General features: G+C 39.2%; 1 protein-coding gene across 2 annotated transcripts in view; it reads right to left on the reverse strand.

Moving 5' to 3' along the window:
• Positions 1-22,811, reverse strand: part of TMEM129 (transmembrane protein 129, E3 ubiquitin ligase) — a 240,818-nt gene that overhangs the window by 133,571 nt on the left and 84,436 nt on the right. The window lies entirely within an intron of this gene.

A 22,811-nucleotide genomic window follows, 5' to 3' on the forward strand; every position in this document is an offset into this window, starting at 1 on the left:
GAGAGAGTCTGGGGACAAGCTGGACTCTGAAAATACATCATCTACAATGTCTAGAACAGGTGGAATAGCAAGGGTTCTGTGCTGAGGAAGTAGCAGAAAGTCTCTGAGCTTTTTCTTAGATTCAGAATAATCTTGGCTCTCCCAGTGGAAATGCTCCCTCATGGCATGCAGGGTTTCTCCAAAAGAATAATCCTCAGGAGGAGAGGCTGAAGGAATGGATTCTTCAGCATCAGAATCCTCATAGGGAAGCATGGAGTAATTCTGTTCAGAAGAGGAATCAGAGGAAATAGAAACCTGATCAGAAGAATGATACTCTGTCTCTTGCCTAGGCCTCTTATCAGGAGGGGGATGGGAGCCCCTGATCAAAGTAATTAGGTCTTCGGCCATTTTGAGCATCTGTTTTTTAGGCATGGAAGTCAGAGTAGGAGAATGCTGTACTTGTTTCTTTGTCTTTAGTGCTGCTTTAGTCTTTGAAGCTGAAGATGGCTTTATATATAGTTGTGTAGGTCTGAAGACACCCTCAGAAGCTGATGCCTGCTCAGCGGGTCTGGACCCATCTGAGGGAATGATTTCCGAGTGTCCAATATCTTGAGTATCCAGAGGCCCAGTCGGCTCCACGTGAGAGTCGGAAGCGGCCTGCGGCTCTGAGGTAGCGGGCACCAGGGGCTGCGAAAGTGCCTCACTGAGAACCGGCGACTGGCCTAGTAGAGGCTTCGTCATCGGTTTTGGACCTCGGATGCCTATCCTTTTCTTTGTCCTTGTGTTTTTTATAAACTCCGGTTGTTGGCTGGTCCAACGGAATTATATAATTAAATCTTCGGCCAAAGTAATGAAATGTAAAATCGAACCGACGCTTGATAGTGCATTGGTTAAATCTAGCACAAAACCGACAACTAGCAACGTTGTGATCAGGATCTAGGCAAGGAATACAGTAAGAGTGAAAATCCTTATGAGGTATTTGCTTCCCACAAGAAATACAATTGTTAACTTTTTCTGACATCGGTCTGGAGCAAGAAAAAAGTTTCCCCAACTGGGTACTTAGCTTTAATGAAGACTTCGGTTCTGAAATTCGGATTTGAAAATCTCAGGAGTTGGCCGACCGGCACTTGCAAACTGCTTTTGCTTCGGGCACCGCGCGGCAAGAAAGACTGAAGAAAATGGAGTCAGCTGCATCTTTTATACCGCTGGCGCACTGACGTCAGGGAAGAGGCGACAGCAACCGACACCGGACCTAGACTTTGGAATTCTGGCCGACTGAGGGTAGCCTGCCAGCAGGATAACCCAAGAGTAATGACTGCAACAGTGAAACACAATGAACATCCTCAGGTCTTCCAAATACTCCATGCTCAACCCGATCATTACAAACATGCCAAACTCCATTGCCAACATAAATGTTCTGCCACCATCACTAAGCGACCACTGCCCAATCACCTTTACAGTTCTCAACCAACCTATAAAACTACAAACAATATTAACAGCCTTCAGAAACCAGATAAGTATAAATAGTTACCCCACAACTGGAACCATACACTCTCCTGACATGACTGTAATACAGCAGCCTAACTAACTTTCTACTCCATATGAGAAAGACAAATTCTTCGCACTCATCTACAAACTTTATAAACCCACCAAAACTGAATGCCTATCCACTGAACTCAAACATCTTTTAACTTTGGGAAGAAGCATGGCAAAAAATGGAAACAGACCTCCACAATTGACAACCGCACTTCCTTTATAGCCTTGTATAACCTAGCCAAGAAGTCCATCAGAAGGCACAAAAGAAATCTCTAAACAACGAAACAAATTACCTTCTTACACTCTTCCAAACACTTTTTGAAAAAAGTATACCTATGTACATTAAGAAAATCTTCTAAAGATACCCAGTCTACAACCACCATTCAATGCAGCACAGCAAAACTTTGCTAAATTCTTTAAGGAATCCTCTGGAGAGTGTCCCATCAATAAACTCCACTCCTCCCATAGATCATACATTGCTGACCCATCGCCATTCATTCCCCTCTTCCACTTCAAATGCATACATCCCAAATAAGTTCAGATTCTACCTGAATATTTCTACTGGCACCCCTCCTAGATTATTTCTACTGGCACCCCTCCTAGATTTGAGAATATGAACCCCTGGTTCATATATCACTGCAGAGAGCATCAATGTCTTCCTCTCACTTACATATATAATCTATGTCTTGCACAAAACATCTTGCCCCAGACTTGGAAAACTGCTCTAATTAAACCCCTCCTAAACAAACCAATCCAAAAGATCTCTCTCACTTCTGTCCAATATCCTGGCAAACTTCTTGAAAAGATAGTCTACTTCCAACTCTCCCTCTATATCTAGCAGTACCTCCTGCTCTCCTCTAAACAACATGGATTCTGGCCTGGACAAAGTACTATGACAGGACTTTGGTCCCTAACTGATGACATCCTGCTAAACTCTAATAGCGGCCTTCTTACAGGTGCCCTATTCATATACCTGACAAAGGCATTTGCCCTTACTGACCACTATTTCCTCCCACACAAACTAACTGAAATTTGTATCAGTCCAGATGTCGCTCCCTGGTTTAAAACTTCCTCAGTGACAGACACTTCAGAGTCAAACTAGGATCCTCCCAATCAGAATCCGTGCTTATTACCAAAGGTGCACCACAAGGATCCACTCTTGCCCCCTCCTCTTCTCCACATTCATTAACAAATTTCCTTGTGACCTCCCACTTATCTCTTATGCTAATGATATATTCATTTACCAATCAGGTCACTCTCTCACACCAACATTCATTGTCAACTCCCCTCGGACTTGCATGAGAATGGCTCATAAACCATACACTATTTCTCTACCCACCAAGACCAAAACTATGCTTTTTTGAACTCCACAGAAAACCTACCAAGCATCTGTCTCTAATTACCTCTGACTAACACAACTATGCCAAAGAGACAACCTCCACCTTCAAATAACTAGGATTATGGTGTGATCATGGTCTATGCGGAAATGTAAATTTAGTCAAAGTCAGAGCCAAAATAAACTCTCTCCTCTTCTGGGTCAAAAAGATCTCCCCTTTTCTATCCCACCCAGCCTGAGCAGCCACTGGAAAAGGAGTTCATATTTCTCAACTTGAAAATGGGCTCCTAATTTTTGCTTCTGCCTCCAAGTAAAACATTGCCACACTCCATACCATCTCTAATAGCATTTGCTGATTCATTACAAACCCATCTTTCTGCGACCATCACTCTATCAACCTTTAAAAAGTTAAATGGCTTCCGATAAAACAAAGACCTAATCTATTTTTAGAATCCCAACTCTACATACTACTCAGACTCCACACATTTACTCCCTTTAGAGGTAGACTTCACGAAAATTCCTCCCCATACAACCGGAGACACAATTAACAAGCCACACTAACTCTCATAACCCCATACTGCGGTGGTGGTGCTGCGGTATCATTGTCGCCTTACAGTTAGACGTTGCCCGTTCAATTCTCAGTTAGAGCATCTTCTGTGTGGCGACATGCGTGAACGGGCGTTCCTTCATTGAAGGTTGTGTGTTAGGCTTGGCAAGCCAGCACGTAAAACTCTACTGCCAATCATTAGCGGACCGGAGTTCCGCTGTAGCGACCCCTAACCGGGAAAAGCCGAAAAGACACAAACAAACTAACTCTCATTACCCGAAAAGCCAAACTCCACAGCAGTGCACATGCTTTCTCCTCTCAGGCGCCTACTCTTTGGCAAGCTCTCTCCATTGACATTCAGGAAATCAATAGTTATTCCAAATTCAGAATGCAACTCAAAAAGCACTTCTTCATTGAAGTCAAATGTGCCTGCTTCAGCACAGAACATATCAACTAACCTATCTCCTTTCAGAGTCTCTTCTCTCTTAAAATTCACTTCAGATTGATCCATTTTACAGACAAATGTATATTCTGTGCATTACACTCATTGTACATTGCACTGTGCTTGCTCTATGTTATTAGTCTGAACTGCTCTGTTACTACATTTCTGTACTTTTTGTTTGTGAAATGTTTTGTATTTACTTAGGCAGAGCCTGAAATTGGTCAATAATGATCAGTGCACTACCCTGGTAAACAAATTATACAAATAGACTTAAAGCACAAAAAGTAAGACTAGAGAATCAGGTTCTTCTTCCATTTGCTGATGTACCACACAATTGACATGGTACTAAAGTATATTCACACATGGCTATCACTTCCTGAAGTACAGAGTCCTGAAAAGCTGCAAGGGAACATAGATAGAGCTACTCACATCGCCAACATGCTGATATGAAAATGGGAGTCCTGAGATTGCCAGACACTGAATCATCTACATGTCATGGATGTTTCTCAATTCTGTGGTAGAAACATATATAACAGACTCCTGAAGGATCTAAAACTGGAAGGGGTTCCCTAAAGTTAAATTAAATGTTGTCAGTTGCTGCTGATGATGTGATCTTTACTGCTGTTCAATAAGCAACACATTAACAATATATACAAACCCGTAATAAAAGATAACATAACATAATTTTATATAACTTGTTGTATACATTCTATAATACCTAGAGTATAACAGTTTCCATCATTACACTACAATATACTTTCTTTATCATATCAGTTACATGACACCAAATTTTTCTGGCTACCTATCTTACCAATTTTCAGTATTACAAGAGCATATTATAAACATTCACATATTAGACTGTTCTAGAAAATCACATAGTCTTTTTTCACCCTGTCCCAACCTCCACCATAAGGTTACTAGGCAAATTAAAACCAATCTGTTAAGCTGAATGGTTTTCTGTTACTTATAGATAAGTAGCATCTTCTGGTACTGCATTTGCTTTTGTAATTAGAACTACACAGAGTTTATACCTTGCCATTACTGGTCTGCACACATTCTAGAAATATGAGAGTGTACTGCACATATATTTTACATTATTTGTATTAAAAGTATTTGTCTTGAGAATAAATTTATTGGAACTGACAAGCTCTTGGCTTGTAACATGTATAGCTATAGATCCTGCAGCAAAATGTAATTTAGATTTCACAACTAGATAATGAAATTTTGTAGATAGAAGTATTTTACTTAATATAATAATATACAATTACAATTAATACAATTAATATACAAATGGTTACTTCATCTGAGATTTTAAACGATTTACACAGAGTTAATGATACCTAAATCGCTAATATCAAGCTATACTATGGTGCTGTCTAATGTTGTACTGGCTTAGTTCCACAATTTTCTATAATGTTAGGTTCTGCATACATCCCGTATGTAGAAGTTTGCAAATGAAACTACTGTTATTGATTTTTGTACTGCTATGTACCTGCTGGGGGTATCTTGGCAATATAATGTTTGAGTGAGATACTAACTTTCTAGAACAGTGTAAACTCAACTATAATTTGTGTCGTTCTAACTGCTAGCAGTACTTCACCTTGAATCTCCATCTAATGTTTCCCCTCCATTTCCTTTTCAATCCACCTAGACTTAGCACAGCGCCACCTTGCCCTGGAACAAGTCCTACTTGCTTCCCCAATCCTGTGCATCGCCACTGAAAGCAGTCAGTAACTACAGCATCTAAACCACAGGCTTAAAGGGATGGAAGAACACTCATTCTGCCATTTATACTTAACTACATAGCTATTTCAAGTCATCTGCTACTAACATATTCTACAAATTTGCAATTGGTATTTGCAGCTATATTATTTTACAAAAGACTTGTATATCCAATATGAAGCTGTAGAGTAGCATGCACACTAAATGGGATAAAGTCACTAGGCTTTTCCATCACACTCCTCACTAAATTAACTGTTTTATTGCTACTTGCCAGCTACATAATCCTCTTGTACACATATAAAACCATTTCCTTTCATCTCCTATCTAATAAGATTTTTATGTAACTTGTCCTATGTTATAACGGTGCAATAACAAAATATATATAATTTGGTTTCCATGCACAAGATTGCTTTGACACACATTAACTTGCAATCATATTTCAAGTGGTGAAAGCAACATCCATGTGCCCAATTTAAACCCTTTAATTATAAAAGCAAAGTGCAATTACAGACTCTTAACACACTGACCTGCTGCAATCAGAAGCTGACAAATAAGGGGAACATCCCACTCCACTCAGGCTCAGTCTGCTCCCCTACCCTACAGCCAGTTTCCACCCTCTCCAGTACATCTATACTTTTACCATTATTCCACACCCACTTTCTATACTGCATCCAGTAACATTACTACCACACCACAGTCACCACCCACTCAATTTCCCCACTCACAATTATTTTATGTCTCCATCCATTCAACACTTCAAGTCCTTTCAATTTAATTATCCTCCCCTATATTTTTTCATAAAACCAACCTTCTTACTGCCTTCCTCTACCTTCATACTAATCAATCTGTCTTGTCTCACTTATTTCATATCTTCTCTTTGAATCTAGGGCACCTCTCTCCTATTACTCTAACAGCTCACCTTCACCTTTAAACTTAAAATTAGACTTGCCTCTTCCTCAAACTGCTTCAAAATGTTCTCAACCTACATAATCACATTTACTCTAACTATTCAACTAACATCCTACCATAGAAGCTTACCTATCATCTAATACTCAACTACCAATCCTGACCTTCACTGCCAAAACAAAAAGCCCATATATTTTCAGACATCCCATGAGCTCTATACTACTGCCTACAAAGAACAGTTCTCTTACAAACATATAAAACTACATAATACAACTCAAAGGCCTTAAGGTATAACCTAAGACAAAATAAAATGGACAGATTCCTTCCTACATTTAGTATCGCATCTTAAACTTAGAGGGGGCATATATCCAAATCCTGATCCCAAAAACTAAAAGCAGCCATAGTTATCCTACAACACACCCCTGCTTAGTTTAAGGCACTGCCTCTAAATGAACAAATCTGCTCCTCCTCAACTAGAACCTCAGAAGCACAGCTAATAAGATACACAAATTCCATGCCTGCCTTGTACAATACTCTCCTGACATAGCAGTACTAACTGATATTTGGCTAAAACCATACATAAAAGGCAATGAAACCCTACCTTTAGGTTATAATATACACAGCCTTGAGAGAAAAAAACAAACACAGAGTTTGCTTTTTATCTGTAAAGTCTGTGTGTATTACAACCTGGAGGTAGCCACTGTACATAAAAATAATATTCATGTAGAACATCTTGACCATAACACCTTAAAATTCAATAAAGCAGAAATCATACTCACAAAACTCAAAGTATCACCAATATAAGAATCTAAATTCCCCAAGCAATAACTACAACAGAAGACACCTCCATTAGACATCCATAAACATTCATAAAAAACACCATCATAATGGGTGATCTTAACATTGACTGCCAAACCTGCAACAGAGAATTCCCATTAAATTTCCTAAACGTATACAACTTCTCCCAATTAATCCAAACAGCAACCAGAACAAATAAAAACACAGACAATCTAAACTGCACTGGATCTTAAAAAAGCAAACCCTCTTAACATTAATCTCTCAGGATACTGCCCAGACAGCATTAGTGAACATCTCTCAACCTATCTCTTGAGACAACATCTCTATCCTCACAGAACTACCACAAATAAACAAGCAAGCAACCTGAAACACTTCAACAAGCAAACCTTCATCTCTGTAAATAGACCTCACAAAAAATAAAATAAATAAAAAACTTTTTCCCTAGAAGACATGACTCTCTTTAATACCACCTTTCTAAACATCCTAAACAAAATGATACTAATCAGAATTAAAACAGTAAAATAAATTCCTGCTTCTTGGCTAACAATAGACACCTAGCAGCTACTTAAACAAGGAGATAAAGCCTGGAAACAATGATATGCTAACAAAACACAAGAATCCCTACAAAACTTTAGATAGCTTAGAAAACGTAGAAAATATGAAAAGACCTACTACTCCAAAATTAAAAAAAAAATCACAAAAATAATCCCAAAATATTCTGGTCCTCAAGTAAAAAAAAACTCTTCCAACCTGGACAGTCTTCCACACAAACCACAAAGATACTATAGCAACACATTTTACTAACTCTAGTCTATCATGTAAAAAGATAAAATACAAACTCCTTTCATTACACCAGATCCTTCGTGTAATGACAGTTTCACTTTTAAACCCATCCAAACTTTCACCATAAAAAAACTACTCAGCAAATTAAAACCAATAACCATATCTGCTGCTAAGCTGCAGTGGTGGTGCTGCGGTAGCGTTGTCGCCTCACAGTAAGACACTGTCCGGTTCGATTCTCAGCTAGAGCATCTTCTGCGTGGAGACATACGTGAATGGGCGTACCTTCGTTGAAGGTTGTGCGTCAGGGCTGGCAACTCGGCACGTAAAAATCTATCTGCCAATCATTAGCGGACCGGAGTTCCGCTAAAGCGACCCCTAGCCGGGAAAAGCCGAAAGACAAAACAACAACAACAACCATAGCTGCTGCTAATTTACCTACACAATACCTTAAACTAGCTGCAGACACTGTTTCCTACCCTATCTCGGTTCTTATTAACAGCTGTATTACATAAAAATATGTCATAGACATATGGAAAATATCTTACATCATCCCTTTAAACAAATGCGGAATTTATACTGACTTCAAAAACTACAGACCAATATCGATACTATCCCCCCATCCCAAATACTAGAAAAATGTATCCACACCCAATTCACTCATCACCTAGCCAACAAACTTCTAGCAAATATACAACATGGTTTCTGCCCCACTCTCCATAGTTTTACCAATACTAAATCAACCAAAACAGAAATGAAGGAAAACTAGTGTCCTCCATCTTCTTAGACCTATCTAAAGCATTCAACACTGCTTCTCATTAAAAACTCCTTATCAAACTATTCTCCCTTAGACTCCATCTTTTATCACTATCCTGGTTCCACAGTTATCCAACTGGTCGTCAACAAACAGTTAAATGGGAAGAGGATTTTTCTCCTGTCTTACCAGTCACTGTGAGAGTCCCTCAGGGTTTGATTTTTAGGACCACTCCTATTCAATATTTTTACTAACATACTACACACACTGCAACCCACACTGCCTCAATTATGTAATACACAGAGGATTTTACATTCTTCTGCTCTGCACAAACCCTACCTAAACTTCAAGAAATAACACAACTCTCTTTCTCTGCTGTTGAATCCCAGGCTAACAAACTCACACCTGCTACTTAATCCTAACAAAACTAAACTTGATGTTTTTTATACCAAAAAAGTGTGAAGATGTAACATCTTTCTTTCATATTTGTTCATCCAACAATACCAAAATAGCAGAAGGACCTCAAACAAAACTGCTTAGTGTACTAATTGATTAAAAATTGAAATTTAACCAACACCTGTCTCAGGTTAGAAAAATAGAAAACATCTATCTCAGGTTATCAAAAAGACACACATGAAAAAAGGATTCCTATATGGATTCAAAACATATCTTACCAACTCTACCAGACAATCAATAGCCAGAATTCATCTGCTTTGTAATCTGATATATGCCTCCCAAATTTTTACTAACTTAAAACAAACACAAAATTTCAAAACCAGGATCTTGCTACAAAAAAAATATCCAAATTTGCATCAAATACTCCACAAAGATCCCATCAATGCACTGTACCACAACAACTTAACTGGCTAGAATTACCCCATTACCTAATGTATTCCCAATTAATCACTGCCCACAAATTTAAATACCCGACAGAAAAATACCCTTCGCTCCAAATTTACTGCAACTTTATTCCAACAGCCGAGATTTACGATCAAACAAAGCTTTCCTGCTAGTAACCAAATCCATTAACAGTGCCAGCAAATCTCTCTGCTCCAACTAAATCTCCAAAATCTGGAACTCTATTCCTCATCCTATCATAGCAACGGATAAACCATCCCATTTCAAAAATGAAGTTAAATATCACCTAAACAGTAACTGCCTATGTTCCTGTTTAAACCCTGGCTAAACCTCTCCTATATTTCACTTGATCATAGTCATGAACATAAATAATTACTCCCAACACCAAACAACTTTAATATCCCCCAATTCCTCTACTACTTACTTTCTCCCCTTCTAACATACCCACTATATATACGCATTTATCTTTGCTTCTACACCTTCCCATATTACTCCCTATGCACACATCCTTTCGTACTACTTCCACAAAACACACTCCTACACCTTAAAACCATCCCCCTTAGCTACACCTTCACCTTTCTCATTCATGGACATTTATCTATTTCTTCAGTCCCCATTCACTACCCCCTACATACAAAATCTTTTTATCACATTTCTCAAGTTCCTAGCAATATTCCAATGATCAATATCTCATGTACCTCTTTCTTCATCTTCCATCTGCCTCCATTTAAAACCTTATTAAAAATCCTGTCAAAATACTTTATATCTATATACAACCATTAACTACTGTACCAATTATCTGGATTCAGATATATAAACTGTGTTTATGTTCTTCACAGTCCTTCCCAAATTTTGAACTGAATTTTTTCCATTTGTATTGAATGTACTTTTGAACAGATCATAGCCTTTGTTACTTATATGGAGCTTTTCTCCCCAGGTCTCCACTGAAAATGGGATCCTGCCGAGTTGAACTTTCTCAGTCAACAAAAACAAATAAATAATAAACACATACTTGCTGACAAAGTTCCAACAGAGGTTTTGCTAGATACATTAAGCTTCCCCCATCTCCATTTTGATCAATCTGTCAGTTACTGAAAACTACGCCCCTTCCATCTAGAAAAAAAGCATTTAATACATCACTTCATAAAGGAGGTACATCAATCGAGGTAACCAGTTAAAGATCCAGAGCAATTCTATCACCTCTTTCAAAAATCATAGAGAAATATATTCACATGTAACTTATGCAACACACAGTACAATCTCCTCCCCAAGACCCAACATGGGTGCATACCCAACCGCATTACCACAATAACTCTCCTTAATTTCATTAACACAGTTAAATAAAACAGGAACAAAGACAACATTGTTTCATTGCTCTTCTGCAGCTTATCTAAAGCATTTAATACAGTGTCCCACCAAAAGCTCCTCTCTGAATTTGCTACCCTAGTACTCAAACATCCACCTCTCCAAGTTACACAGCTACTTATCCAATCCTCAGCAGGCAGTTAAATGGCAGCAAGATTATAGGAGATTACTAGGCTAATGACCCTGGGGCCCTTAGAAGCCTAGCCAAGAGTTTATACCAAAAAAAGAAACCTCAATCAGCACCTGTCAATGAGAGACACAGGTGGAACCCCTGGGACAGATTTGTGGTTTCCCATCCACTCATCAAAGGTGCGCTTGAACAGGGTCAGCGACATACTTTGATGTCTATGGGGAGTCTATTCCAGAAACGGGGCAGCCTCTGGGAGACAAACCAACAAGTGTTGTTAATGTCAAATTAGATTTAGGCCTTTCATTTGAGAAATGTGCGAGGAGTTAGACTTACGGATATGGAGCATATCTAGTAGAGCAGGGTCTGAGATCGCCTTGTAGGCAAAAAGCATATCACCTCTGAGCAATCTGTACAATACCAGAGTAGAGTAATAGTGATTTGAGCTTGTCCACATAGGACAGGTGTTGGAGGCCATGGATTCTCTTTGTGAGGTATTTCTGTGGCCTTTCCAGTTGGTGCAGGTGTTTGGAAAAGTACGTATCAAACAGGGAATTGTACACTATTATTAGCCTAATGAGGGAGAAGAATAGAGAGGTAAATACCTCATTTTTTCTGGGTGCAATCCCTTTATTTATGAGATGAACCAAGTAAAAGGCTTTTCAGATCACTGCCGCTACATGATGGTCAAATGCGAGACTGTTCTCAACTTGTATGTACCTAGGTCTCTCACCACAGGTTGTGTGCTTAGGGGATTGCCACTGGTTTGGTAATAAGTAGGGGCCGTGTTTTTGCCGAATGGCATGAGAATACATTTTCTGCATTTAATTTAAGGCCATGACTTTGGAACCAGTCATGTGTTGCTGTGAGACCCTAATGTAATATGTTAACATTATTTGGGGAGTCAATGACAGCACCCAACTTACAGTCGTCTGCACACTTGGTCAGCCACAGATCTTTTGTCTTTGCCTGGACCTCTGAAAAATAGATGCCAAACAGTAGGGGTCCAAGGACAGATCCCTGGGGAACACCACTGTGCTGCTGGAGGTGGAGGCACCTATTTTGACCTTGTGGGTCCTACCGGTGAGCCAGCTGGCCACCCAAGTTGTGTTAGCTTTTCAATGATGCCCGAGTGAGGGATGGTGTCAAAGGCTTTGGCCAAGTCAAGGCAAGCTGTATATACTGACTTTCCCTCATCAAGTGCCTTGGTGACAGTCTCAAAAAAGTCAACCAGGTTCAACAGGCAAGATCTGCCCTTGACAAATCTGAACTGGGTGGAGTCAAGTGCTTGGAGATTGCCTATGTCCTTGTTTATGAGGTCAATAACAGTCCATGGCCTTCTCTTAGAATTTCAACATGTCTCCATCAGCGTCCCTCAAGGAGGTATACTTATCCTCCTTTGATTTAACATTTTCATAAACAAACTTCACACAGCCACTAAATTGTCCACTCTTGTGTAATGTGCCAATGATTTAAAACATTAATATCTGTTGTGTCCCATCTATAACAAAATTACAGAAAAAAAATCACCCACCACTTTCACTGATACGGATTCTTGGCTTAAAAATTACAACCTACTTCTCAATTCCCCTCTCAAGAAAAATTATATTCTTCATCCTGATACAACACCTAAACCAGAAAAACACACTTAACATTACCTCAAGTAAAAACACTAAACTAGAAACTGTAAATCTAACAAAACCACTTGGAGTCATAACTGACAACAATCAGAAGTTTGGCTGTCACATACTTCAGTCCATAAAAAAAAGCACCAAAAACTCTGCTCACTGTATAGAGTCAAACAATATCTGACAGACTATGCTAGGATTACTTCAGTGTCAACCTATCTTCTTCCCTCACTACTCTGTGCTTCCCCCAGTCTTACAAATGCCATTACTCATAAAGCTAAACTGGCTGCATGTTGTTATAAGGGAACTAAATTTGAACTGACCTTCCTTATAAAACACATCACTGCATGGCAGTAATTAAACCAAACTGTCTCAAATGTCTCCACCATCTTACCTACTCACAGTTAATCACTACACACAATCTCTGATGATTTCCAAAACATACCAGCATTACGGAACACTAACATACTATATTCCTACCAAAGACCTTTCCCTCTATCAATAAACTACTATTACCTATTAGCAAGTCATGTAACAAAGCCAGGGATTCTCTCTGTTCCCCATGTCTAAAAACCCCTAAGAACCTAAAACAGGTATAAAAGGCAAACACATTCAAAGCCTTACTTAAAGAACCCATACACAAAACTTCTCTGTCATTCCTGCTCCCTTGGCTAGTCCCTTAGAAGACTTCTCAGAAACTCTAACTTCCACTTTCCTTTATAATCCTCCTTAATCTGTTCCATACATACTTCTCATTAACCAAACTGATATTCTTCCCACTCTTATGCACCTCACCCACTTACTAACATTTTACGGTCTATTTTTCTAACTTTCATCCCATACATACTCTGTCTTAATCTCTAACTACCAGTTTCTCTTCCCATCAGATATGCACTTATCTACTATGACATCTAAAGTATTTTTTATGTAACTGTTCAAATTACTGTGTGTAAACTGTTCTGTTTGAAAATGATTTTGTTATGCAAGTCTTCATGTGAAACTTGTTCATTTATTACTCTATATATGTAAAAAATATTTTTTCTTGTAAAAGCAATTTACGTTTCATGCATTCCATGTTACTCTTCTTGTGCAGCGTTCCTCCCTGGGCCTCTGGTGAAAATGGGTCTTGTCCAGTCAGATTTGCCTGGTCAACAAAGACAAAATAAAACAAAAACAAATATAGTGCTTATAATGTGACATATGGTTTCATTTGGAATTAAAGCTGGATACAACACTCACTCCATTAAATCTCAGTAATTACCCTACTTCCCTAGACATTAATTATTTCTCATATTCTCATTACTTGTAAATCAATATATCACTGTCATTACTCTGTTTTTTACTACTATTCTCCATAACCACTTACTCATGACTTTGGTATTCCCTAGCCTCTCTCTCAAAGAAAAAAGCTCTCAGTCAGCAACGAGACAAGCATGCCCGTTATGTTGCCCTACGACATTTAAGTGCCAAGACTCTATCTAGCCTGCCCAGATCATTTCTCTCTTTTACACAAATCTTACCTAAACTTACATTTCATCTTTGTCCCATTGTATATAAACAGGTTTCCAACTCCTTTATACTTTTCTAAATTTTCCATTTAAATCTTGCAGTACATAAAATAAGGAAAAAGGCTCCTGCTTTATCTCCTTTCCACCTCAGTCCTGAAGGCAATATCCTTTTAGTATGCAACATTTTTTTGTTTTTAAACATCTTTATTAAATTACCACTTAAAACATATGCACACCTATACTAATAGAAAATAAAATACAATTATAACGTCACATTCGTGTGTATATATTACATATGTTTTCTTTCACTCCAGCATTACATAAACTGCTCAATTCCTGTCTTCCCTTAAACCCTTCACCTCCTCCTGAACATTATTCAGAATATATTGTCCCCACAAATCCCATTTACTTCTATGTAATTTATTCCTTCCCTTTTCTAAAGATTCCACCTCTAGCTCTTTTATCGCTGTTACAATATTCAGTACTTAAAATTGTAGATTATTTAGATTTTGATTTCCATGGTTTAGATTTTGATTTCCATTTAATAGTAACTGCTTTTTTGGCAGCCAGTAGCATTAAACCTAGTAATGCCTATGTGTAAGCAACTCAGATTCTGTGTACCAGCTCAAAATAATAAATTTCCTTAGTTACTGTCATTTGATCCCCCAACATTTCTGACAAAGTACCCTGCAGCGAATTTTTTAAATCTTCCAACTCGTTACACTTGCAAAAATATGCTCCCAGTTAGGTCTCTCTTTCCCATCACACCTCTGGTATTTGCCATCTGCTCAAGGAAAAGAAATGTACGGCCATTTACATTCCACAATAATATATACAGAATAGCCATTATGATAGAAGGCTCTTACAATTACCTATTATATGACACTTTTTTTGAATGAATATTTCCAACTTTTACCTTACATGCAAACATTGTTTGGCCTGCTGATCTCTTAAGTAGTTACTTCTTCTCATCTACATTTGGACCCATGTCACATTTTTTTCAAGACTTTTTGCTTCAGTGAAAACACTTACATGAATCTAAACAGATTTTCAAAAAAATCAGCCCCTTTTAACTTAGAATAAACACACAAAACTACATTCATTTTCAAAAAATACACCTCCTCTAGATAGCAGCAACTGCCTTAAATTGCTGGATGCACACATACACTCATGCTTAAGCATGTTACAGTCTATATTCCCACTTACAATTGCTGTCTGTTATTTTCTTATCTCTAGTCCCTCCTTCTTCTTCTTTCGGCTTTTCCCGGTTAGGGGTCGCCACAGCGGATCATCTGTCTGCTCATGATTGGCAGTGGAGTTTTACAGTGTCGAGTTGCCAGCCCAGCGCCCAACCTTCCACAGAAGGCACACACATGCACACACTCACACCTAGGGCCAATTTAGAGTGTCCAATCCACCTACTGCATGTCTTTGGGATGTGGGAAGAAACCAGAGCAAACCCACGCGACCACAGGGAGGACATGCAGACTCCGCACAGAAGGCACCCCAGCCGAGAATCGAACCGGAAAACCTCATCTCTAGTCCCTCCAAGATGAGAAAAACAACTTATGTGCTTTGAATAAGCATTCACTTTTATCACCAAGAAAAATGTGTACTGACCAACACGCTTAAGTAGTTAAAATTGCATATTGTTACAATAAAGCTATTATAGGCTCATAGGTAGGTACTAGGCTATCGGCCCCGGGGCCTATACAAGCCCAGCCAAAAAGGTACCCTGGCTTTTGCCACCCAAGAAAATTATTTTCCTGTGCCACTGTCAAGCAGAGCCACAGAGGTGATCCCCGAGGTGAATTTCCTATTTTATCCTCTTAAAGGGGACCAGTCCACTATAAAAGCCCAATGAAAATGTTAAAACAAAATAAAGTACATCATATGTGTCAAGTAAGAATAAACTTTCAAACACAAGAATTTATCATAGATACACAAAATTAAACATTTAAATTTGAACTACAATACAGCAGCTCTATGCTTCAATACACTGACAATAGAAATATGATCATCCATACTAAGAGATCAAGTGAAGTTCAATTTGTTTACCATATTTCCTTTTACCGTATTAAAGCTGCTGGGGAGGCAACTACTTGTATAACCTGTTCACTTCCCACCGTTTAAAACTTCATTTATTTTTCAATGAACTGCTTGCCAATGTACTTTTAAATTTTAGTTACGTTATACCTTAAAAACTTCACTCAGCATACAGTGTTCAGACCTTTCATGATTAAATCGCTTGTACTGGCAGACTGCTCATCTCCAAGAAAAAAAGAAATTAACTTTACAGATGCATGAAACAGTCTAAATTTCACTCGGGGAAAACAATAACTAATGATTTGTCAAATACAAAGAAAATGTCATTTTCATGCCCTTCATTTTATTTTTTAAGCTTTTTTGCTTAAAAACTGTGTCTACATCTGAACAAAGACTTCTAGACAGTCGCATAAATAAAACGGGAAACTATTCTACAAATATTGTGATCAATACTCTCTTACATTCCCCGCTCCATCAGCCCAAAAGCATAACATACTACTTTTAACATGCTTTTTTCTAGCCTTCCTTGTCTTGTTACAATGTAAAGCGTAGAAAGCTTACAACCAGTAAAAAGTACTGTTTTGGTTTTACTACCTTTAACATACGCAGCATTCATTAATAAGGCAACCCCACGTCATAGTGGGGTTAGGTAGAGAAAGGAACAGATGAACAAAACAGAAGAAAGTGCAGGTACTGTACCTGGGAGAATTGGTGAGAAGCCTTATAGCTAAAGGCTGGAAAAATCACACAAGCTGTAGAGAACAGTTGGCGAAGGTCAATAATTTGAGAACATAAAAGTGTGTAGTATCATTACAGGGGGGAAACAAAAGTAGGGAAAAAAGTGAAGAAGGAATGAGAGAAAGTACTGAATATGTACACTAGCTGATAATGTTTATAATATGAATAAATGGATTATATCAGTTTCTAGGGGGTAGGACCAGTGTCACAATTCATGGTTTTCATGCTTCATGTTTCATTAAAGTACATGCAGTCAGGTGTTGTAGTTAAAAAAATATATAAATAAAATAAAAAAATAAACATGCGGTACTCTCCCGCAAGGGGTAGAGTGGGGGAAACAAAGTGTGAATTAATATTATGATGTTGAAAAACTACACTATGTATATAAAAAGAAAAAAAAATATGTTAGCATTATTACATAAAGGTGTGCCTCTCCATGTATTAGTACTATGCAACACAGGATGGGAATATCAAAAGAAAAAAAAATCCTTTGGTATTTCTGAGTGATGGTGGTATTTTATTGAAATGTCCAGAAACTTTGTGTGTGTGTGTGTGTGTGTGTGTGTGTGTGTGTGTGTGTGTGTGTGTGTGTGTGCGCGTGTGTGTAGACATTTACACACACACACAATATATATATATGGGTCTACTTTAGTAGACCGAAAGAGCACATTACCGACATCTGAAATACTGAGACCAAAATAACAAACGTACAGAACACTGAACATTTACATGAGCAACATACCATTTGCTCATCGAATCACCTCCGTGCAGCAGTGGAGCAGCACATCCATGGAAGTCCTCTTTGGAAGTGGAAAAAGCAAGTTAGAAATTAGCTGAAAGTGACATTGTGATACAGTGAGGATATGAAAACATGCCCTTTCCTCACTGTAGTGCGATCTCAGAGTGAATATATTTAGTTAGGGGTGTGTGGGGGGGGGGGGTGCAACCCCCCCACAAGAATTGGAATGGATTAAGTGCAGTTAGTGTAATTTTATTTATTTATGGTAGGTGTTGTATATTTATTTATTTTAATTATTTTATTTTATTTAAATTTGTTGACCGGGAGTGTATATGTTATTTTGTTAGTGTGGATTTGTGGGCTGTGTTACTTTGGTTGTTAATGGCAGTGCAGGATCTTCCGGTTTCGGCCGTTGTTTTTATTTTGTAGCTGTAGTTTAGTTTACGTTGTTTGTGTGAGAGTGTTGTTGTTGTAGGTTAGGTTTTTATTTAAGTTTATTTTCAGCGATATGAAAGTAAATGATTTGGTGGAGGTTGTGGGGAGTGTTTTTATGGCTACTGATGTGTGGTAGTATGTTATTGTGCAGTGTTTTGGTTACTTTTCTGTACGCGTCAGTGTTGTGGATGTCGGTGTTTTGAGAGTCGGTGTTGTGTACTTTCGGTGTTATGTGGTTTCGTTGTCGTGGGCTCGATATTTCAAATGTCGGTAATGTGGTCTTTCCGTCTACTGAAGTAGACCCATATATATATATATATATATATATATATATATATATATATATATATATAATATATACACATGCATACATATATAGATATATATTTATATATATATATGTTTAATACACACATATACACACACACACACACACACACATACTACTTTGTGGTTTTGAGTGTCGCTATTTTACAATTGGATCGCACTACCATGGGATGGGAAAATTACCCTTTTCATCACTGTAATGCAATCTTGGAGAGAGGATATAAAATTAGCAGGGGGTTGGGGTGTGCAGGCCCCCACATAAGGGGTACAGGGGGGCTTGCCCCCCTGCAAAATTTATGAACAGTATTTTTTTTTTGTGGAAGATGAACGGTTCAAGAAATTATGAATGTCGATTCTAGGCTTCCGAACATTCAACATATTGAACACTCAGCAAAACAATTTCCAGCCTTATTTTTCAACTAATACATTAAACGCTAATACAGAATTTACTATTTTGATCACAGACCTATACATATATTACATATGTAAACATACATGCACACACACACACACACACACACACACACACACACACACACACACACACACACACACAAGGAAAAAGAATAGTATCCAATCCTGTCTTGTCAGGCCTCTTGGACATACATTTCTTAAAAAAGGATGATGGGCCCCTTCATTTCTACAAGTTTTTGATGGTGTGAGACATCTGGTAAGGGTAATGAAGGGTACTGTCCTCACGTTCACCCAGCTGACCCCCAAATGTTAGGTGCCTTTGTTTTCTAATTTTGAAATATAGAAACTGGTGATGTTTATTAATATTAAAACACCAGCCTTATGCTTACAGAGCACACCATGGCTCCCCTTGCCCCACCACTGGGCTAGTTTTGGCCTTTAATCATAATTAAGCTAAAAAGTTCACTCTTAAGAATTCTTTCTAACTAGTCCAGCATTGCAAGCAATGATTACTTAGATTTTCCTCGCTGAAAACTTTTTTAAAGGCCTAGCCGTTTGCTTTTCTTTTATTTTGTTCACCTCATGCTGTGGTACAGTGAGTAACAGTCTCCCACTCAGGAGTTTTCATCACTTATAAGAGGAGGACTCGCGCTGCTTGAGGAGGGTTGTCATCTCTATTGTATTACTTCTTGCTTTAGTGTCACAGGAAGTTACTAGGCTAATGGCCCTAGGGCCCTTACAAGCCTAGTGAAGTTCTACTCTTATTTCTACGATCAGCAACTACTGCCCCTGTCCAAGAGGGACAAAAGTGGAACTCGCTGGGTGAATTTACGGTTACCCAGACTGCATCTGAAGAGGGACAATGAAGTGCTGTGTTTGACATGAAGTGGGAGTCTGCTCCAAAGGTGGGGCAATCTCAGGGAGACAAATCGGTCCCTCAGCCTGGTATGTGACATTAATAGAACCTGCATAAGGTCTTTAGAGCGAGTAACCCATGTACCATTTGACTTGTGGAGATGCAGCATTTCCAGTAAAGCAGGGTCACAGACTGCCTTGTATGCAGTGCAAAGATCACCTGTGAGAAGTCTGTATGAAACAGAATAAAGTGACAGTGATTTCAGATGCTCCACATAGGACAGATGCTGAAGACCTAGAATTTTCCTTGTGAGGAACCTTTGTGGTCTCTCCAATTGCTGCAGGTGCTTGGAACAGTACATACCAAAAGGGGCACTGTACTCAATTACTGGCCTGATGAGGCAAGAGTACTGGGAGGTTATAACTTCTTTTTTTTCTGGAGGCAATGCCCTTACTTATGAGATGAGCAATGCAGAATGCCCTTCCTACCACTGTGGAGACATGGTGGTCAAAGTTAAGGTTGCTGCCAACCTGACTGCTCAGGTCTCTCACCACCGAGTGCATACTTAAGGAGAAAGCAGAGACATCGTCCTTACTGAAAGGGATGATAATACATTTTTTTTGCATGATCTTTAAGGCCATGACTTTGGCATCAGTCATATGTTTGTGTAAGACCCTCTTGTGGGATGTTGACAGCATTTGGAGATCCTCTGACTGCTCCCAGTTTGCAGTTATCAGCCAACTTTGTCAGCCACAGACCTTTAGGTTTTTGCTTGTACTTCGGAGAAATAGATTTCAAACAGTAGGGGTCCCAAGACTGATGCCTATGGAATACCACTGGTTACAGGTCTGCTGTTGGAGGTGGACTCCCCTATTTTGACTACGTGGGTTCTATCATGGAGTCAATTAGCGACCCATCTAACGATATAAGGGTTTATACCTAACTAGGTGAGTTTGTCAACGATGCCTGAGTGGAGGATAGTGTCACATGCCTTAGCCAAGTCCAGGTAGGCTGTATGCAGAGATTTCCTGTCGACCAGGGCTTTGGTGACTGTCTTGAAGAAGTCAACCAAGTTTAACAGAAATTATCTCCCTTTGACAAAGTCAAAGTGAGGGGTCTATATTAGAACATCAAAGTTTCAGAACTTCGAATGTTCTAATATCGACACCCAGTAACCGAAAACCGATATGACCGAAAATTTAGAACATCGAATTTTTTCCTAAGGAAAAAAATTGCTGTTCCAAAACACATACACACCAAAAGAACAGCAATTCACACACATACACCTAAAATCTTACATCTAAATCTACACTAAACTGTACATACACCACTATCTACCCACTTACCTTAACCCAAACCCTAACCCTAAGGTCCGTCACTATCGCACACACACCTCACATGCGCCCTAACTCACCTATCCCACCCTCACCCTCACGTCCACACTATCGCACACTTACCTGAACCTGACCATAACTTTCCACCGCAGAGCTGAAAATAGCAAAGCGACAGGAACGGACAACCAAATTCTTTCCCTAGGAAAGAATTTGGTTATCTAAAACTTCGCTATTTTCAGCTTTCAGTTACTAGGTGTCGATAGAACATTTGAAGTTCTGAATCTTCGATGTTCTAATATAGACCCAAAGTGAGTAGGGTCAAGTGTTTGGAGATTACCTACATCTTTGCTGATAAGGTCCATGATGATTCATTCCATGGCCTTGCAGATCAGGGTAGTCAGACTAATAGGTCTATAGTTCCCACAGTCAGTGGAACGACCACCCTTGTGCAAGGGAATAACGGTGGCCGTTTTCCATTCAGCTGGGATGAAGCTAGTGCTTAGACTATGATTAAAAAGAGTACCCAATGGTGTTTCTAATTCTTGTTGCAGCCCATGCAGGACGCAGCCTGGGATGCAATCAGGTCCCAAAGATGCTGTGTTCTTCACCTTGGACAGGGTGTTAATGACCTGCTCTTTAGAGATACAAAGTAGGGGACAGGTGCCAGGGATGTCATGGCGTACATGTGGCGGGGGCAGAGGCGTGAAGTTTTCACAGAACCTGTCGGCCAACAGGTTAGTTATGTCCACAGGCTCAGTATATGTGGTATCTTTTAATTAACAGTTCGGCACAAATCTGGGCCCTTTCTTTAGTTACATCTCTAATCTACAAGAAAGCCTTATGGTTGTCTTTAGCTGAGAAAGGTAATGTGGAGTCATAGTTTGCTTTGGAGGACTTCACAAGAAGTCTTAGTTGTTTGTTTAAGCTTATGAGGGAGTGGTTCCAGTTTAGGGTTTGCTCTAGCATTTACTTCCTCCAGTTGTAAAGCCTGTTAATGGCAGCTGTCCACCAGGCAGGTTTGCTCTTTCTTGAAGAGCTTGTTTTGGTTCTATCAGGTATGGCCCAGTCAATGCAGTTACACAGGTGTCTGTATATAGCAATGGTACAGAACTCAGCATAGTTGCCAGTTCCATCTGGGGGGGGGGGAGGTGCAGAGAAGCTATTTATACCATTCCATAAGAGGTTATACTCTGCTTTGGAGAAGTTTTTTTAGTTTGGTTGCTGCTGGGGGGGGAGGTCAGGTGTGACAGTCACTTCAAATGAGACTGATTTGTGGTCAGATCTCTCCAGGGAAGACCTAATATTGGGGATGCTGCAGTTGTCACCCATATTGGTAAGCACCAGATCCAGGATGTTGGCACTCCTTGAGGGATGTCAATTAGTTGGTCCAGGGCACTGGAGTTATTAAGTCGAGGAACCTTTGGGCAAGTGAGTTTGAGCATGAGGAATTTGCCCAGTCAATGGATGAGTAAAGTAACCCAAAACCATTATGGCTGGATGCATCTTGATAGACTCATGTAGATCCAAATAGTCAGAGTGGGTGTCTTGATTCATGAAGGGTGTCCTGTAGCTGGCAATGACTTGAATAGGTGTCCTACCAACAGTTAATTGCACCTGAAGTATCTCCAGGGAATCA

This window comes from Protopterus annectens, chromosome 2.part1, assembly GCF_019279795.1.
Source record: "Protopterus annectens isolate FY-2018-M chromosome 2.part1, PAN1.0, whole genome shotgun sequence".
Classification (NCBI taxonomy): domain Eukaryota; kingdom Metazoa; phylum Chordata; order Ceratodontiformes; family Protopteridae; genus Protopterus; species Protopterus annectens.